The sequence below is a fragment of the Antechinus flavipes genome, chromosome 6 (genome assembly GCF_016432865.1).
Source record: "Antechinus flavipes isolate AdamAnt ecotype Samford, QLD, Australia chromosome 6, AdamAnt_v2, whole genome shotgun sequence".
NCBI lineage: Eukaryota > Metazoa > Chordata > Mammalia > Dasyuromorphia > Dasyuridae > Antechinus > Antechinus flavipes.
In genome coordinates this window covers 149,855,641-149,876,589 of record NC_067403.1, presented here as the reverse complement: position 1 = coordinate 149,876,589, position 20,949 = coordinate 149,855,641, and the positions used below count along the sequence as shown (strand labels likewise).

At 34.7% G+C, this 20,949-nt stretch overlaps 1 protein-coding gene across 3 annotated transcripts in view; it reads right to left on the bottom strand.

The window, feature by feature from the left end:
- The window catches only part of RAP1GDS1 (Rap1 GTPase-GDP dissociation stimulator 1), a 222,085-nt gene that overhangs the window by 118,412 nt on the left and 82,724 nt on the right, over positions 1-20,949 (bottom strand). The window lies entirely within an intron of this gene.

Genomic DNA, 20,949 nt, shown 5'->3' with positions numbered 1-20,949 from the left:
TGACAGCAGGGACTGTGTTTTTGTCCTTTTTCATATCCACAGGACTTAGCACAAAGTCACTGTTTAACAAATGCTTGCTGACAGACTGAATGTAGGTCACCCATGGGAGAAGCATCTGATGTTTTAACAGCACTGTGGGGAATTAAAGTAACAAAAAGGTTAATATCTTACATTCAGGATAATCAAGAGGAAGTCAGACCAGGTGACTTCTAAAATCTCTTTCAACTCAAAATCCATGATTCTATGATGTCTAGGATTCCTTCCAGTTGTAAGCAGTAAGATACAGGGATAAAAGCAGTGAATGGCACTGGGAATCAATATTATTAGTTTATTAGCAAATTACAGATAGCAGCAGCAACCAAGCCCAAATTTCATTTGGCAACTAAGTAGTGGCAGAGTGGATAGAAAGCTGGACTTGGAATCAGGAAGACAGGAGTTCAAAAGCAAACTAAGAAACTCCTTACTGTTACTTAATTTCCTAATCTGCAAAAGAGAGGTAATAACAGTTCCTGCCTCTCAGGGTTGTTGTGAGAAGAAAATGCAATAAGATTTATAAAGTGCTTTCCAAACCTTAAGCTAATATGTGTGCGCAAGTACACACATATATGTACATTCACATAGAGATATAAATATTTCATCTGAAACTCTGTCTTGCTTAAGACTACAATAAGATGTATATCAGTTTGATTAATATAACATTTGTTTTATTTTACTTCCCTCCCCCAATTGAATTCTATCCATCCTATCTCCCCACCTTAATTAAATTAATAGCTGAAGTACTGGGTGAGTGGAATTCTTGTGGCAAGTATGTGAAAAACAAATCAAACAAAAGAAGGCCACAGATTTAGAGATGAGCGAAACTTTAGTGATTATCTAATCTAGGAGTTCTTAACCCTTCTCTGTGTCACACAGATTTCCTTTGACTGTCTCACAAATATGCAGGATTACAAAACAAGCTAATTATATGGAAACACAATAACAAAAATATTAAAAACATAAATTTCTAGATCCCAGATTAGGGGACCCTGATCTAGTTAAAACCACTCATTTTTAAAGAGAAGGCTACTGAGGCTTTCTTAAAGAACATGCCCCATAGTCATACAGGTAGTTAAAAAAAAGAAAAGAAAAGAAAAACTGAGATTTGAAACGAGGCAGAATTTTGAGGTATTAATTGATGTAGTGCATACCTTAACTGATAAATTGATATAAACAACTTCTCTCTAACAATGCAAATCACCACTTGCTCTGCAACTACAACTACAAGACTTGAGCACCAAGATATGAAGTGACTTGTCCTGAGATTCATGACCAGGATGGGTCAGAGGCAGGACTTCAAGTCTTAGTCTATCTTCAAGTTTTCTACTCATTGCATCCCAATGACTATGTGATATAAAACCAAAAAAAATCAATAAAACCTAAACTACTTAATTTATTTTCCTTTTTACATATATAAGGTTAAGCAATGTAGTACAAAGGAAAAAGTACTAACTTTGAAGTCATCAGGATCTGCCAACTTATGACCTATTTGAAATTGGGTAAATCAGAAACCTTTTTGAGTCTGTTTGATCATCTGTAAAATGAGAAGGCTGGATTACAGTCTAGGATCCTGCCCCTAACTCTATTATCCCTATAGAATTTTTGAAATTTTAAATGTCCAAATCAGCAAATCTATTTTACATGCTTTTTATAGTTGGTATTGCTCTTATGAATCAACTGCCCCTTGAAGCTCAAGGAACTGCACACAAAGATGCCTTTTATGTACATATTAAAGAGAGCACATACTTAACTTTTTAAAATTATGAATTTGACAATAAACACGATTATTTCTTTATCAAAGAAAACAGAAAGCGAATTCTATGTGAAACATGAATCTATTACAAACCAATTGGTTTTTTAATGTAGTAGTTCCAAATCTTCACTCATCTCTCTAACGTTCTTCTACTCTTAAAGAATATTTTTTTTAAATGCTTCCTCAATGGTCTTTTCTTTCTCCATTTTTTTCTTGGCATTAATATCACTATTCTTCAACTCTGCCTTATAATTCCACTCCTCCACCCCATTGATAGACACTTCCCTTTGTTTTAAATTCTTTTGTTGCTTTAAAAAAAAAAAGTGTTATATTTTTGTAAATATGGGTCCTTTTCTTTTCATATTAATTATTCTCTTTGGAATACAGGACTAATAGCAGGACTATTGATTTTAAAATATTATAGCCAGCCTCGTGTCCTTTGGGTATTACCTCAAGGGACTTTCCAGAATAGATAGAAGGAATTCACAGTCCTACCAACAGGGCCCCATAGTGCCTGTTGTCCCACAATCTCTTTAATAGCCAATGCTCCTTTTATTTGTCATCTTTGCTTGTCTGAATATTGTGAAATACATCATCAGAGATGTTTAAATTTGTATTCCACTTGTTAATAGTGACCTGAATCATTTTTTTCATATAGATATTGATATTTCTTTTTCTTTTGTGAATGCCTGTTCACAAACTTTGATCATTCTTTTATTGGGAAATGGAAAAGCATAAACTTTACACATTTATATATTTCAATAGTGTTTTACTTTTCTAATTAATTTTAAATATCTTTCCATGAGGGGATGCGGGAAAACTGGGACACTAATGCATTGTTGGTGGAGTTGTGAACAAATCCAACCATTCTGGAGAGCAATCTGGAATTATGCCCCCAAAATTATCAAATTGTGCATACCCTTTGATCCAGCAGTGTTTCTATTGGGCTTATATCCCAAAGAAATACTAAAGAAGGGAAAGGGACCTGTATGTGCCAAAATGTTTGTAGCAGCCCTGTTTGTAGTGGCTAGAAACTGGAAAATGAATGGATGCCCATCAATTGGAGAATGGCTGGGCAAATTGTGGTATACGAATGTTATGGAATATTATTGTTCTGTAAGAAATGACCAGCAGGATGAATACAGAGAGGACTGGCGAGACTTACATGAACTGATGCTAAGTGAAATGAGCAGAACCAGGAGATCATTATACACTTGGACAACGATATTGTATGAGGATATATTTTGATGGAAGTGGATTTCTTTAACAAAGAGACCTGAGTTTCAATTGATAAATGACGGACAAAAGCAGCTACACCCAAAGAAAGAACACTGGGAAACGAATGTGAACTATCTGCATTTTAGTTTTTCTTCCCGGGTTATTTATACCTTCTGAATCCAATTCTCCCTATGCAACAAGAGAACTGTTCGGTTCTGCAAACATATATTGTATCTAGGATATACTGCAACATATCCAACATATAAAGGACTGCTTGCCATCTAAGGGAGGGGGTGGAGGGAGGGAGGGGAAAAAAATCGGAACAGAAACGAGTGTCAATATAAAGTAATTATTAAATAAAAATTTAAAAAAATATATCTTTCCATGATAATCATGTTGAGAAAAATAGAACAAAAGGGAAAAAAACACAAGAAAGAAAAGGCAAGCAAACAAAAAAAAGGTGAAAATAGTATGCTTCAATCCACATCCAGTCTCCATAATGCTCTCTCTGAATGTGGATGATATTTTCTATCCCAAGTCTACTGGAATTGTCTTGGATCACTGCATTTCGGAGAAGAGCCAAGTCCTTTCACAGCTGATCATCACATAATCTTGTTCTTGCTATGTACAATGTTGGCTTGGTTCTTCTGACCTTAGCACCAGTTCAAGTGCTTTCCAAGCTGTTCTGAAATCAGCCTGCTCTTCATATCTTACCCAACAATAATACTCTACAACCTTCATATACCATATTCATATACCATAACTTATTCAGCCATTCTCCAAAAGTTTCCAGTTTCTTGCTACTACATAAAAGTCTGCTACAAACATTTTCACACATGTGGGTCCTTTTCCCTTTTTTAGGATCTCTTTAGGATAGAGACCTAGTAGAGACACTGCTGGATCAAAGGATATGTAATTGCATAGCCTTCTGGACATCCAGAATGGCTGGATCAATTCACAACTCCTTCAATAATGCATTAGTGTCCCAGTTTTCCCACATCCCCTCCAATATTTATCATTATCTTTTTCTATCATCTTAGCCAATCTGATAGATGTGAAGTGATACTTTGGTGTTATTTTAATTTGTCTTTCTCCAGTCAATAGTGAAAGCATAAACTTTAAAAATTAAATTTATTAACTGTATAATAGACCCTAAGGTATCTTTATAAAACTTTTTTGCCTTTTGTGACAACAATTTATTTTACAAGATTTAGTACTGTGTTTATAAAAAATTTTGACACAAATTCTTCATCAAGATGGAGAGGGAGGAAGAAAGCTCAAAATTTTTAAAATAAATGTAAAAAATTGTTTTACATGTAACTGGAGTAAAATAAAATATTAAATTAAAAAATCATTATGAAATTACATACTGTATGGATGACAGTTAGCAAATAGTATTTTCTTAAGCCTAGTCAGTAGCTTTCTTTTATTTAAGGGAACATGGAGACCCAGCTATCCATGGCCCACCAAGACTCCTCGGCGCTGCGGTATCGTCACACTTAGGAGGGATTCTGACTTAGAGGAGTTCGGTCAATCCCACAGATGGTAGCTTTTTTTTTTTGCAAAAAAACAAAAATAAAAATTTTCCTCATTATAGGGGAAAATAATTTTAAATCCTTGCAATAAATATATATAGTCAACAAAATAAATACCTAAATTGGCTATGTTAAACAAAAAAAAAAAGTTCTGAATCTGATTCTGAGTATACTGCTCTTCTATAAGGAGGTGGGTAGTATGCTTAAGTCTTGGTTCTCTCAAGTCTACTTGGTCACTGTCCAGAAAATATTTCTTTGTCTGAATCTTACAACAAAATAAAGTAGGATCCTGAAACCCTGGCTCATGCTGCCCTTGGTATAAGATGCGACATCTGTTAATAATGGGAAATCTGAAGGGACAATGAATAATAGGTGAATGGTAGCAATTTACTTACTGAAAACAACCATGCACACCTTGTTCTGAGGGAAATTGAAAGAAGAGGTTAAAAATAAAAGTGTATTGTCATGGGCAATGTATGAATTTCCAAAAAAGGAAGCAAGAATTATTCAGCCTGGTAACTGAAAAGATTTTACACATTAAAAATCATGGAAGATGGGATGAGAAAATATCAACAACAAAATAACAATGATAATGATAATAAAGGGTAGCATTTATATAATACCTTCTGGTTTTCAAAGTGCTTTACAAATATCTCCTTTTCTCTTCACAACAATCGCAGGAGGTAAGTGCTACTCTTACCCTCATTTTATAAATGAGTTAAGGCTAAGTTTGAAAGAAATCTTTTCTGATTCCAGTTCCAGTGCTCTATTTACAGTAGGAATCAGTAATGTGGAGACAATTAGTACAGCCAGGATTCAGAACCAGGTTCTCCAATTCTGAGGCTACTTGGCTTGAAGATCTCCAGTCTTCAAGTTAAAGAGTGCACTGCCTTAGAATGGCTCTGATTATCAGAAAGCTATTACTTTCATCAAGCCCAAATCTTTACCAACAACAGCTTGTAGTTCTGTCCTCTGGGGCCAAACAAAGTAAGTATAATCCCATTTCAATGTGGAAAGCTCTTTAAATACTAGAACACTTATTTTATTGGTGTATTATTTCCCCTGTCAGATTATGAGTTCTTGAGGGCAAGGACTGTCCCTGGCTTTCTTCTTATCTTCAGTGCCTAGCAGTGTCTGGCATACAGTGAGTGTTTAATAAATGTTTACTGAGTAATGAACTGATTCTGGTTGCTGTCACCTAAGAGTACCTGGCCTCCCAGAGTTGTTGAAAGGATCAAATTGTACAGTATTTCATATTAGAGACTAGGGACCTTCCTCTCTCCAAGATAAGCCATGTAGCCTGTATGCCCCATCAGCTTGGGCAGGGGGGGCCCAGGGAAGTAAAAGCGGAATGGCCCTGAGGAGAGAGGTTGTATTTGAAGGAGTTATAGGACTTTAATAGGTTCCTTGAGGTGGCGAGGGGCGTATCCTCTTGCTAGATCTCCTTCTTGGGTGCAAGATCATTCCATATGCCTCCCTTCTGTGGTTTACACCTATGGCAGTACTGAGTGGGCTGGGCAGAGGTAATCCTGGAAGAGAAGAAGCATAAATAGACAGCTCTGAGCAGAACTTGGCCTCTTGCTTCCTGCTACCCCCACTGAGAGAATGGCTGAATAAAGACAGAATGTTTGCACCTCCTCATCATTCATCTCTGTTTGTATCCAGTGGGGTACTGAAGACTGATAAGTATGGCTCTGACGGCCTGCTCCATTTAGAGAGAAGTGTGCTTAGAGAATCTGGTACAATTTCAAAAACCCATTCTTATGCTACAGAATGAGGAAGATGTTTAAAATGAAAGCAAAAACTCTATGTTTTAGTCATGGATCTGATACTTACTAGATATACAACTATAGGTATATGCCCAAAACCCACTTGAAATTTAATTTCTTTATATATTGCTTGAACTATTTATCTTACAAGATTGTTGTAAAGAGTATGTTTTATACAGCTTATATGAATTATTGTGTAACACTATACTTATGCTGTTATGGAAACTTTTCTGAAACTGAAAACAATGAGGGCCACATAGCTCATTTAGTTTAAAGACATAGCACCTGAGCTGTACTTTAAAGAAATCTAAGATTTACATATGGTAAAGCTGACAGTGTAATAAATGCCTTCCAGACATGTTATGATCCACTTGTACAATGGTGGAGAAGCAAGAGATAAAAGGTAAATGGGGAAGACCTAGCAGGCCAGTGTGACTAAGAAGAAATAGGCATGGAAAGGTTAAGTAGAAGCCAGGCTGTAGAGGCCTTTAAAATGTCAGACAAAGGATTTTATCTTTTATCCACAAGGCAATGGGAGCCACTGAAGATTTTAATTTAATTTTTTGTTTTTTAATTAACTGAAATTTCCCTTCTCACTCTCATCCCAACCCTCCCCTAAATGAGAATACAAGAAAAATGAAATCCATTACAAATATGTATAAATGATTTCTTAAAATCTCCACATTGACAACATCCAAAAACTTTTGTCTAATTTTGTACTGAGTACTTCACATTTCCATCAGGAATCAGGAAGCATCATTAGTCCTCTGGAATTGTTGGTCTTTATGGGTAAGATCAGCACAATAGCATTCCATCACTTTTATGTAATGATTCATACATTCATTTCCATGTTATGGGTATCTCTCAGATTTCCATCCTTCACCATTCCAAAAGAGTTTTTGTTCGTGCTAAGCATGTGACTTGCTTAGGACTAATCCTTTTCTTAATATATCATTTCTCTAACTTCCCCTCTCCCTTTATATCCTTTCCCTGTTAAGTACATTATATTTCTGTGCCTAATTGTGTATGTGTGTGTATGTTTGGGTGTGTATTCTTCCTTCTTTTGATCACTTCAGATGAAAAGTGTTGAAGTGTTAGGTATTTCCCCTTAACCTCTCCTTGTTTTTATAGATATATGCTTGTACATCTGATTATTTTGAGATAAGTTTTCTTAACCTTCTTTTCCCTTCTTACTCCCAATCTTCCCTAACCCGTGTGTACTTCTCTTTCCCTTTCTATCCCTTAAGCTCTCTAAGATCATGAACACATAATAATAAAACTCAGGAATCATGGAATCATTGGTTTCTTTTTTAGTCCATCCTAATTTTCAGGGTGTTTATTACTTTGATAAGATTTTGTACCTCTTATACCAAGAGGAACAATTAATTCTCTAATTCTTTTTTCCATAGCTCCCATTTCTTTCCAACCTTTTTCCTCAAGCACCCTCATTGCATTTATAAAAATATTTTCATCTCAAAATTTTTTTTTCATCTCTTTTTTAAAAAATCTTTTTGTCTCTTCCAGAAATACTAGTTGGATTTTTGTGCAAGGTGCATCTTTCTCTAAGGCTTACCTTGCAGATAGCTTGGTGTCATTTTCTTCTGAGTTTGTGCCTTGGGCTTGCCAAGAATCATAATCTCTCTTTATGGTAGGATTTTTGCTATTGTTGTTTGCTCATTCTTCTATCCTACTTCCTGTCAACAGAGCTAGGCACTTCTGGGGAGTCACAATGCTGTTTTCTTGGAGTAGTGAGTAATGTGTTATTATTCCAAGATATCAGGGAAAGACTGCGAATCTGAAAGTTTTCAGTGCTCCCAAAGTAGTATGACAAAGAGCAAAGACTAACTGTTGTCCTGCTGAACTGAATTCTACTAATACTTGAGCCAGTTTTTGTCTGAACAAGAGCAGACTGCTGGAATTCCTACCAGCCAGCTGGAAAACTCTATTGCTTCAGAGTATTAGAATTGTTGTCTCCTCTTTGGTCTGGGATTCTTGCCCTGGTTATTCTGCTGCAGGCTGAGCTAGGTGTTGGAAATGAGACTTGCTCTGCACCTAAAGTCTTCACCATACCACTTCTCCTGCTTTCTGCTCCTTTTTTAGTATACCAATAAAGGCCTCTCTACCAAGGAAAGCCACGGTTCTCATTTTTCCCTAGATCTGTGCCTTGAAACCAGGTAGTGCCTAACAAAGTTGCCAGTCTGCAGCTGTCCCCACCACAGTATACTGTGTGTGTCCCAGTAATAGGACTTCTTTTTGCTCTGGGGTATAGCCCCTCCTCTGCTTGAAATACTTGGAATGTGGTACGTTCCTGGTCCATCCCATTCCCAATGTTCAAAGACCTTTCTGTTTTCCTATGCTGAATTGGACTGGACAAGTTGCTCACTCTGACTTTTTCTGTATTTCCTAACCAGGATTCAGTCTGATGCATTTTCTAGATTTATCAAAAGGGATTTTGTGGAGGGAAGTTAGCTATCCTATTTTCTACAACTCTGCCATATTGAGTCCACTTCCTTCCCATGAAGATTTTTAGCAAAGTGGTGACAAGTATTCATGTACAGGCATATAAATATATAAGGATCTACTTTGAAATCATGAAAAGTAAATATGAAACTTTATTAAACAAATCAGCAATTAAATTCAGGCAAAGTAAAGTAAGAGCAGAGGTGAGAAAGAGACAATAAAATTAAAAGGGTAGAAGAGAAAATGAGATCAGAGAATGACAAAGGCAAGGTTAAAGGTGGATAAAGAGAAACAGATGAAACAAGAAGCAGAGGGGAAGAGGGACAGATAATGTAAAGAAATGTAAACATACCCAAGTGCACACACAGAAAAAAAAAGATAAAACAATGTTAATAAAAAGAAGGGAACTTCTACGTAATAAGTATCTTAAGATCTCTTTGAGGCTATGTAATTACAAAGTATTTTCATTTGAATTATCTCATTGGATCTTCTAAAAATGTGACAAGTATATGGAGTAAATTTATCATCCCATTTTACAGAAGATTTACTGAGGATCTAGGTACCTTATCCATGATGAAGATCCTTAACCAGAATCTACCCATAGGAGAAAACCTATGAAACTGATTTTATATTTATTATTATATAAATAAAATTTATTATAGTGTATTACCTTATTATTAATATAGCAATATATTGCATTATTGCTATATTTGCAGAGAGATAAAGCCTTTCTCTGACTCTTCAGGTTTCTTTTCTTCCTTTTCCACCTACTCAAATGTATAACTTTACAGATCTCCAACTCTAAGCTTTAAGCCATCCATTTTTTGAAGTGTTTATTTTAAGGCAAGTAAATGCTTTAAGAATCCTAACCTTCTTAAAACAACCAAAATACTATAAAAACTGGAGACAGCAGTTTTGAAAAGGACGGTATTGCAAACTTAGAAATAAAACCTTTAACAGCAGGTATCTGAACACATGGTATTTACTTTGCCTAGCTTAGGAAAGGTGAGTAAATATATAAGATAGCCAGTCCTGATAGCCAAGATATACACCCAAACCAGGCAATTTCACTTCAGAATAAGTCTTCCAAACTGAGGTCTCACAACTCTGTTCCCAAACCATACTTTTAATTTTGAAATCTGTTCTAATTTGGCAAATCATCAAGGGACCAAAACAACAAACAAATACCATGAAATCAGGTAGCTAGATTTACTCGTAAGATTTCCTAAAGGATCTCTTTTGAATAAGAAAAGGGAACTGTTCAGGGAAATAAGAGGGAGAAGAAAAACAAATAGAAAAAGAAAAGGGAAAGGAGGGAGGGAAGAGAAGAGGGAATGACAGAAGGAGAGAGATTAATTCGGTTAAGTCCATGCTAAGTACAGGTGCTGAGACACAAATACAAGCAGAACAGCAAAGACAATCTCTTCTCTCAAGGAGCTTACATTCTAATGAAAGAAAACAAAGGTACTAGGTCTGAAAAGGAAATAAAGGTAGCAGGTGGGAGGGCAATAGTTTGAAGTCTGGAGAAAGTCAGGAACAGAGCTGGAAGGAGATCTTAGCCTCAAGAGACAGAAGCTCATTTATTTGGTACTTAGAATGCATAGTTCATAAATAGTGTCATAAAAGAGAGGAGACTATGGCTAGAAGGACATAAGAGATGAGAGCCTGTCAATTTCCAAATTATTTAGGTAAACCTATAAGACTAATTTAAACTCCAATCATGTAAGATAAAACATTGCATAGCATTTACTTTAATTTTGAACTCAATATACAAAATGTACCATATGTAGAGCCCAAAAAAGACTGTAAATTTTCAGTACACACAGAAACATAACATAATATAGTGATGAGAGAGGTGGACTCAGAATCAGAACGTCTTGGATTCAACTCGCACTTATGAGACACACTGACTGTGAGGCTGGGCAAGTTACTTAACCTTTGAAGGTCCCAGGAAATTCTTTGACTAAGCTTACAGAGCAGTTACCTAAATGCATTGATGGAGGGCATTTTCTCACTGGGAGTTCCTTTTAACAATAAATTTAGAGATCTGTTTTAAAAAATACAATTTCCCACACACCCACTTGAATGGGTATATAAATGACTAATGCTGAAGACTTGGTTAGCTGAGGACGGATTATGTCTCTCAGGACCAGAAGGGCAGATGACCAGCTTCCTCAAATTTAAAATTGAGGATAAGTCACCATATAAATTATAGACAGAGATCAACATATGCCATTATCTTTTCTCAAATCTTTGTTTTTAAACAATTTTTTCCTTTTAAATCTATCAAGCCTGTCAAACTTCCCCTGACAGGTTCCCATGTTTTCCCAACCTTTTTTGTCAGCAGCTAAGCAGCCTAGAAAGGAAACAATGCTCTTGATTTTTTCTTTGCACATTTACATAAAATTTTCAGGCTTCACCTTCTAAAAAGCAATCACTGTGATCTAGTTTTATGTTAAAAATAGCCTTTTTGGTCTCTCTGACTCTAGCACTCCTGTATCATAATCTCTACAGAGTGCTTCAGTTGTGTATCCGATTTAAAAAAAAAAAAAAAAGTTATTTTGTTTGAAGGAGGTATTCTAATTTCCTATAAAAGGCTTCACCAAAAAAAGAAATAACATGTATACAGAAAATAAAATAGTAAATATTAAATAATATTAGGTAGAGTGAGTAAATTAACAGACTTCTTATAGAAAGTGGGCCTGTGCAAAGCATAGAATTCCAAAGGAAATGGAATGTTGAAGGCCAATCTGATAGGCAGGCAATGATTTAGTGAAAGTTAAATATACATAAAAATGTGGGCTTTAAATCTCCCTAAGATATGTATGTGTACCCACAAACATACTCCCCATGTACACATCTACATTTCCACATTTTACATCTTTAGACAAATGATTGTTTATGATTGTACTTACAAAGTCACCCATCATTATATGAGTATGCCTCTAAAGTTAAAATAATTAGAATATCTTTATTATAAAAAGAATACTTTTAAATTCATGTTTTTAACAATAAAGGGCACCTTTTTGTTGGAGAATATTTCTTTCTATCAATGTCTAAAACTTAGTAGATAAACCTGCCCATAGTCACACAGCTAATAAATGTGTAGAAGCAGAATTTGAACCTTGTTCTTTCTGACTCTGGCTAGTACTCTACTGTCCACTTAAAAAAAAATGTATATAGAATAATACTAATGTATATAAACATATTTGTTTGAAAATGAGTTTCTGAAAATAATGTGACAGAAGTCAATGAAAAATAATCCAAGCTTTTTTAAATGTAAAAGTGAAAATACTTACTATAAATCATCCTCTCCAAGACTATATATTGGTGAAAGAGTTAGTCTCAAAACCTGAAAGGAGGGGCAACTAGGTGGAATAGTGGATAGAGCAACAGCCCTGAAGTCAGGGCTGAATTAAAATCTGGTCTCAGACACTTCCTAGTTGTGTAACCCTGGGCAAGTCACTTAATCTCAATTGCCTCAGCCAAAAAACAAAAACAAAAAAAAAACAGAAAGGAGAATCTGGGTTCAAATTCTGCCTTTCAGTACCCCAGGCAAATATCTAAGAATACAAAGTTAGGAAGAGAAGAGTCATTGGTGAAGGAATTTTTTGGAGAATGCAACCTCCTCCTTCCTTGATTCTAATTAACTCCACAATCACTACCGCTTTTCTGACTTTTTGATAACAGCATATTGTTTCCTATAAAAAAGCTAGTAAATCTCCAGTGTAGAACTCTTCAAATTTTCTTTATTGTTAAATAAAATTCAAATCCAGGTGACACTGGATGGAATGCCACACCATCTAACAATAATCCATCCCTTGACAAAATGAGGAAATGATTTGAATAAGATCTCCACATTCACATAAGTATGGACACAGTCCTTTCTTTTTTCTAAATACAATAGAGGCTTGGCCACTATAAATTAATAGCTATAAGAGAAGTTTAGGAATGTATTTCTTTGCATTAAAAAAAAAAAAAGAGTTTCCCTTCTATCTTTATATCACAGTAATTTCCAGGAATAAAAACACTCACTGCCCCCTCTAGATTGAAACATCCTAGTGACCAAAAAAAAAAAAAAAAAGCAAGCAAAAAACATTTGCTATAGTAACCACATCCAAATATGTACTATATGTAATATTCTTTACTAATACTATTCCACTTTTTTTTGACAGGATGAGGGAGATGTGTTTCACAATCTATTCTTGAAGACCTTCCTTGGTTTTTCCATCTAAGTTTTGACCTCTTCACAAGTGAAACTGCTCTCTCCAAAATTATCAATAATGTATTCATTGTTAAATCTAAAATCTTCTCTCTTGGCCTCTGCAACCTTTGACACTGTTGATTACTTTCATCTACTAGATACACTCTCATCTTTCTGGGTTTTCATAAACCTTTTCTCTCTTGGTTCTCCTCTAATCTTTTCAGACTCCTATACTAGATTCTTCATTCCAGTCATACCTCCTATGTGTGGGTGTATGCTTACAACACTGCCACTTTTCCCCCCTAGATTCTTCTTATTTTTTCCCTCTTTCATTTGGTGATCTGAACAACACCCAAGGGAGTTTATAGAGGGCCCAAACTCTAGAGAAGTATACTTGAAACAAGGATACTTGAAACAAGATGTTAACTCGGTGGAAATGATGAGATAATGGTTTCTAGTTCACATATATCTAGTATGATTTAATGATATAATCATGCTAGTTGGCATATACTTAGTATGTTGTAATCGTGTATTGTAATAGGGTATTTCAGGGCTGAGAGAACTGAGGACAGGGTGAATCAGAGTGAACAGACTGTGAAGGAGACAGACTGTGGAGGAGACAAAGACGTTAGACTATTCCTGACCATCCACATGGTAACTATCCTGCTGAGACCAAGGCCTGTCCAGAGGACTTCCAGAAAGCTAGCCCGGACATTACAGGGGTTCAGTTATTATCTGTAGACAGAGGATCCTAGACCTAAATATCCAGTGCTACTCTCTTCTGAAGCTTAAATCCCACAAGTTCAATTGCTAACTGGATGTTCTGTAGATGCCTCAAAGACATATCCAAAACAAATAATTTTCTTTCATCCCAAACAGTTCACCATTCCCAACTTCTCTATCAAAATGTATTAAGACACCACTATCTTCTTGGTTTTTCACCTTGGTGTCCTCAACTACTCATTCTCACTCACCCACATACTTAATCCATTGCCAAATATTATCATTTCTATCTTCACAACATGACTTAAATGTCTTGTCTTAATTGACACAGCTGTCATCTTAATAAAATGTATCCTCTCCTCATGACTGGACTATTCTTTTAGCTTTCTAGCTTTCAACTTTCCCCCAGCTCCAATTCATACATAGAGCTGATTTTCTTAATATGTATAACTGACCATGACTACTAATACTCCCAACTCAACAATTTCCAGGGACTCTCTACTGTCTCCAAGTCCAACATTAAATTCTCTGTTTGACATTTAAGATTCATTACTACCTGGCCCTTCCTACCTACATTCTAGGACTGTCTCATCTTATTCCCCCACCTCATGTTCTACTACTCTTTGCTCACTTCTCCCCATTTCCTATCTCCTTGCCTCTGCATTGGCTGTTCCCTATATAAAAGGGGATGTTCTTCTCACTTCTAACTCTTGATATCAAAAATCAACTCAAACATTTTTTTTTTTTTTAAACAGAAGGCCTTCCTGTTGCCCATCTCTTGAGCCTTCTACTATGTTACCTTAATTTTACTCAGTATCTGTCCTAAATGAACCTATTTAGTTCTATGTTGTCTTCTATATTAGTATGAAAGCTCCCTGAGGACAGGAAGATTTTGCCTCAAAGCACTAAGCACAGTGTCTAGAACACAGTAAGCGCTTAATAAATGCTTGTGGATTGATTTGTACAATTACTCAGAATTCTGCTTATACTTTTAATAATCTTTTCATTTACAGTGCTGTCTGTGCTCCAGAGAGAGAGAGAGAGAGAGACAGAGAGAGAAAATTTGCTTCTAGTTAGATTACTTCAAACAATTTTTTACATGTTTCTCTTAATTCCATATTCTTACCATTTCTTATTAGGCAGTGATATTCCATCATATTCACATATATCACAGTTAATTTTTAGCCATCCCCCCAATCAATAGACAGATTCTATGACTTTAATTCCTTGGGATCACAAAGAATACTACAATGACCAGACTGCTACATATAAGGCTTTTTTTCCTGTATTTGATTTCTTGCGAGAAAATGGCCAGGACTAAGATCACTAAGTCACAGACTAATGAGAATTTAATTATTTGTTCTTCTAATCTTGATACAACTTTTCTACTATCAGAAAAAGTGTGGCTAAATGTGGTTAAAAGGAAACAATCAGACCAGGAATCAGAATGCATGGATGATAGGAAGAGGCAGCCTATCTCACAGTTCCTAAATTTCATGTCAAGAGTTCCTACTATGAATAGTATCATATTTCTGTAACACAATTTTAAAAGAATTTTTACATACATCTACTTACTGGATTTTTAAATAACTATGCTATTATGGGCAATTATTATTACTATACCCATTTTATAGATGAGAAAGTTAAGGCTCAAGTTAACTATCAAACCAATGTGACATGGCTGGTAAGTGATGAAGCTGGAGTCAGTACTCAGGCTGGACTGATGCCTAACTCCTGTTTCTATTTATCACCACAGTCATTCAATAATACCCATGGATCATTTTATCCTCTTAAATTTAAAATATTTTGTAGGGATAAGGACTAAAGCCACTGGCTGTATGAGAAAGGATGAACATGGATTAGGAAGGTCTTTAAACTGACTTGAACCAAAAAAAAAAAAAGTGTGTAAAATGAGATTAGGTAATGAGGACTCTAAAGAAGAATATCATGAGAAAGATTAGAGTAAAACAGTAAGAACAATAAGATTAAGGATCTAAGACTGCAGAAATGTATGTATGAAAAAAGGAAAAGGAAGGACAATGAAACCATAGGAAGTAGAAAAGTTAAAGATAAATATTAATCCTCTTCCTGGGGTAATAGCCATATATTTCTCAGATTCTGGGATAAGAAAAAGAAGATCAGAAGTAAAGAGAATCTATGTGGGACTGGAGGAGGCAAGGAAGTAAAGAGAACAAAAAAACCACTGAAAGAAGTCAGTTAAATTACTACATAAGAATTATTTACATTACAGAAGATAAATGGAAGTTGGACTTTGTCTAGGACTAAAGCTAAAACAGACCATATCCCCAGAACAATTTAAACAGGTCTGCTGAAGATAAGCAGAGGATACAATGGAAGAAAAGTTCAAGGACAGAATCACAAAGCTGTAAACATTTTCCTCTCAATTACAGGTCACAGATGAAAGATAAGAATGTTAAGGATGACTTTAGGATTAATGCTAAAATGTAACAGAGAAAAGGAATCAGATTTTCGAAAGACATGAAAAAAAATTCTTGAAAAAAAGGGGTGGTGTCTCAAAAAGATAAGTTTCATCAGGAATATTTTTAAAGAATTGAAAAAAATTTAAGCTAGTCTTTGGCAGAGATTTTAATAGCTTATTGCAATCATACATATATTGGGGTCCAAGAGTGTAGACTAAAATTTTTACAGGAATGTTTTTACTGTGTGACAGGCAGAATGATGCATAAGAGCAGACTTGGGCAATAAAAGAAAAGAAGATATGACTGTTAAAACTAATCTGAAAAAATTATGATGAATGCCAAAAAGAAAGGAAAAAAATGGTCAGGCAAGAGGAGTTTTGGAAGGGGTAAAGAAAAACTTCTTTCATTTAAAACAATCAGGAGTACTAATTCCCATACAAGTTGAGGAGAGTTATAAAAATTCTAAATAGAAATGCATCTAGTTTTCCAAGACTAAAGAATGGATTGAGAGGGGAAAGAGAAAAGGTCAACAAAATAAAGCAAGGTTTTTATACTGTCTTTTTTTAAGATACTTTGGATAAAAACAAATTAAAAATAAAACTCATCCTACAAAATCTTGAAAATAGAACAAGGATTATAGGCTAGTGATATGCTAAGAAAAGAAAATATATACATTAGTTCTAATAGTTGGTAATACTATTGTTATAATAAACTCCATATGAAAATTCAAAGCTATCAGTAGGTCAATGACAATGAATTTGAGTACAGAGCACTGAAACTGAATGAAGAACTGAGGAAAATCTGGTTCAATTCCCTTGAGGAGGATACACTGTAAGTGAGGAAATCTCATTACAATCATTATATATTATATATTTACATAATATATTTTATATTTATAATTTACATACCACTCAAGAGAACAAAACCTGCAAAGAGTATATAGTAGCACAGTATGGCAAAGGAGCCTTAGTCACATGGTCAGAACTAACAGTTTTAAGTCTTGCAAATCAAAGGTTTAAATCACAGATACAATTAAATGAAATAGAGATTAACATGCATTTCTATCCTGATTCCTCTGTTTACCAAACTTAAAAAGTTTTCTTAAAATACTTGAATTCAAACTCTAGGCTTAAAGATGATATAAGTTAAGTAGAGTTTTTTAAGAAAATTTAGGTATCATTTTATACCTTTCTCACTGCTACTTAATTTTACTGATCACAGAAAAATCTGGACTTGCCATATCCTCAGATGTGTATCTAATACTCTGTTGTGAAAGCATTCAAAGCATTCTTGTCTTGGGAATTCAAAGTCCTTCCTTTAAGATTTCCCCAAGACTTCAATTCCTCACACTAAAATACCTCAGTGCCATGTCTTCCAACTGCAGATGGGTTTGGGTAATTCTATTTGAGAAAGTATTCCTGTGATTCCTCTTTCCAACTTCCTGATGACATTACAAACTTCTGGAGAACAAATGTTAATGTTTAAATAGAAATACTAAGTTAGAAATCACTTAGAAATGCTAAGTTAGAAGTCCAACATCCTTATTCTACAAATCTAGATATCTAGATAAGTAACTTACACACACACACACACTACACACTCTCTCTCTCCTCTCTCCTCTCTCCTCTCTCCTCTCTCCTCTCTCTCTCTCTCTCTCCATAGTGTCAAAACCTGGGCTAGAATGTGAATTTCCTAATTCCCATTATAATCCAGTGCTCTTTTATGTTACCAAGGCAGTGAAGACAAATATATGACACATAGTGAGTAATGTAATAACTACAATAAAATTGCTTCTAGCACCATCTTATTAAACTAAGACTGTCAGAGAATGAAATGTGCCATATATACTTTTACAGCAAACTGAGAAAGGTTTTATAAAATCAATTCGACAAACATTTTCCTACTATGTGTTGGGCAAAGTGCTAAAAAAGTAAGTGGGTTAGAATGTACAGGGTGTTAAAGGAAGAGTAGGACTTTTGGTGTGATGGCTTGCTGAATCATCCTTTTTGGGACTTTTCATTTACCTCTCTCTGGTTTCTACCTGCAAGACATCCAAGTCAGAATTCAGGGTATGGACACTTATGTTGTTGAAGAAGATGACATGATCATTATTGAATAAAGGTACTTTTTTTGGTTCACATTTACCTGTTTATTAAAATTGCTGTCAATGTTCATTAAAATAAGCCCTTCCCTGAAAATAAGCCCTCTGGTGTTTTTCTGTCCAAAAAAAAAAAGACAGTGTCTTATTATCGGGGAAACACAGTAGTGAAGGCCCAGTTGAGACTATGTAACATAAATCTGTAGTGTGGAAACAGTCAGTATGGTTCAAAAAAGTTATGACTCCATAAAAAGGAGGCTTTAAAGGACAAGTAGAATTTTAATAAACAGAGATAGATGGAAGGAGATATATGCTGGAGAAGGAATGACATGAGCAAATGCCCTGTATGTCTGTATGTCTGAAATATAGGGTAATAACGGGGGAATAATGAGAGATGGGGCTAAAAACATCATTTGGGGAAAGATTATCTAAAATTTTAAATACCAATGTAGGAATTTGGTATTTAAAATTTTAGATAATCTTTGTAGGAATTTGGACTTTATGACTGGCATGCAATAAGCATCTAATAAATGCTGCTTGTTCGTATTAGTGATCAGAGGCAGCCATTAATTTTTCTTTTTAAAATTAGGATAATTATATAATCAGAACTGAGCTATATAAAAATCTACCCAATAATTATGCACAGAAGAGATTCAAAGGCCAGAAACAAGCTTACTCTTATATTATATAAATCTCTCAATTTCAGTCAGATTGTTCTATCCACTGTCCCCAGTACAGTACAGAAGAAAATCCTTTCATGAAATAATTCCTGATTATCCCAGTCCACATGTTTTCTTTAGCTCTTTCCTTAATTTTTAGCACTTAATATTTATACCACCCAGTACACAATTGTTAAATGAAAAAAATCTTCCTGATTCAATATCAAATATATGTAGTAAACCCTATCATTTCTGGCAGAAAGTCTTGAACTCAAACTAACTTAAAAAACCTGTGTTGTTAACTCTTTGTCATCTACTATAATAAATTATAATAATGAAGGATTTTTATGTCCTTGGGGGAATCTCAAGAATATAAACCCACAGAAATGGGATCTCTTTTTTGTTGTGTTTTATTAACTAATATTGAACAAAGACTATGTATTTATCCTGTCTTACATTGACTTACATGACTCTATTCCTTATTCTACCAAGCATAGTACAAATACTTGTATAAAAATAAATATAAATAGGATTTTTAAAAAGCTTTAACTAACTCTAGTTAAAAAATTAATTAACCCTACATAAATTAATTAACTCTAAATAAATGGATTAATTTACTAATAAGAGTTAACATTTTATATTAAGTAGTATATAATATACTAATTAGTATATTAAGAGTTAACTTTTTTATATTAAGGCCTTAGATATTTTAAACGAATCTATCCCACTAAAACGTCTGAGCTACCATTGTAAGGAAGAAACTGAAAGAATATGACTTTATCTTCCTGAGTCTGAGTTTCTTCATCCATAAAATAAAATCTCAGAAGTCTCTTCCAATTCTGTATCTATGATCTAATGGATCTGAACTAGCTTTACAATATTGATAATTATCACTTCTCTTCGTTTGAATATTAATTTCTTCCAAGCTACATGACATGAATATTTGAGAACTCTCTAATCCAGGATTCTTAGCTTTTTTTTTTTTTTTTTTTGTCATTTAACCCTTTGGAAATCTAGTGAAACACAGAAATGCCTTTTCAGAATAATGCTTATAAATTCATAAAATAAAATGCAGGGCAGCTAGGTGGCACAGTAGAGTGTTGGGTTTGAAGTCATGAAGATTCTTCCTGAGCTCAAATATGATCTTTGATACTTACTGTGTGACCCTGGGCAAGTCACTTAAAACTGTTTGCCTCAGTTTCCTTATCTATAAAATGAACTGAAGGAGGAAAAGGAAAATCAGTCCAGTACCTTTACCAAGAAAATACTAAATGGGGCCATGAAGAAACAGACATGACTGGAAACCAGTTATAAAAGAATAATGATCTATTTTCCACATCCTCCCCCTACCCCAAAATAAATAAAAAGACCTCTTATGAGTCCATAAACCCCAAGTTAGTGAACTCCTACTTTCAGTCATAAAAGAAATAGGAAATTCTTTTCAATGTGCCAGTCTAGTACTCAAAGAACAAGGGTGGCTGATTGTGTTCTCACTGTAGCTTGGGTCCTGGTTCAAATTTTTAAAAATAGAAAGGCCCTTTTTAAAAAGTCAGCATGTTGAAGTATGAGGAAACCAAAACCCAATGAGATGCCAAAGCTTTTTCAATTAGTAAATGTGGGGGTTTCTTAGCAAAAATATGTGATCCCTCTAAAATAGGGCTTCTTAATAAACTTTTTTACTTTTTCTACTTTTCACCTGAAAAACATTTACAAGACCCTAGGTGAATAAGCATATAAAATAGGTTAAAATTGGTATATAAATCAAACATTTACTGATAATAAATCATAATTTTGTGACTCCTTACATTCAGGTACAAAACTCCAAGTTGTAAAGGACAATTTAAGAAGCTGAGCTCTTAAAAAAAAAAAAAAACTTTCATACTGTCCTAAGGGTCTAATATTTAGGGTAGGGGTCCTCAACCTTTTAAAATAGGAGGCCAGTTCACTGTCCTTCAGACTGTTGGAGGGCCGGACTATAGTAAAAACAAAAACTTTTGTTTTGTGGGCCTTTAAATAAGAAACTTCATAGCCCTGGGTAAGGGGGATAATCGTC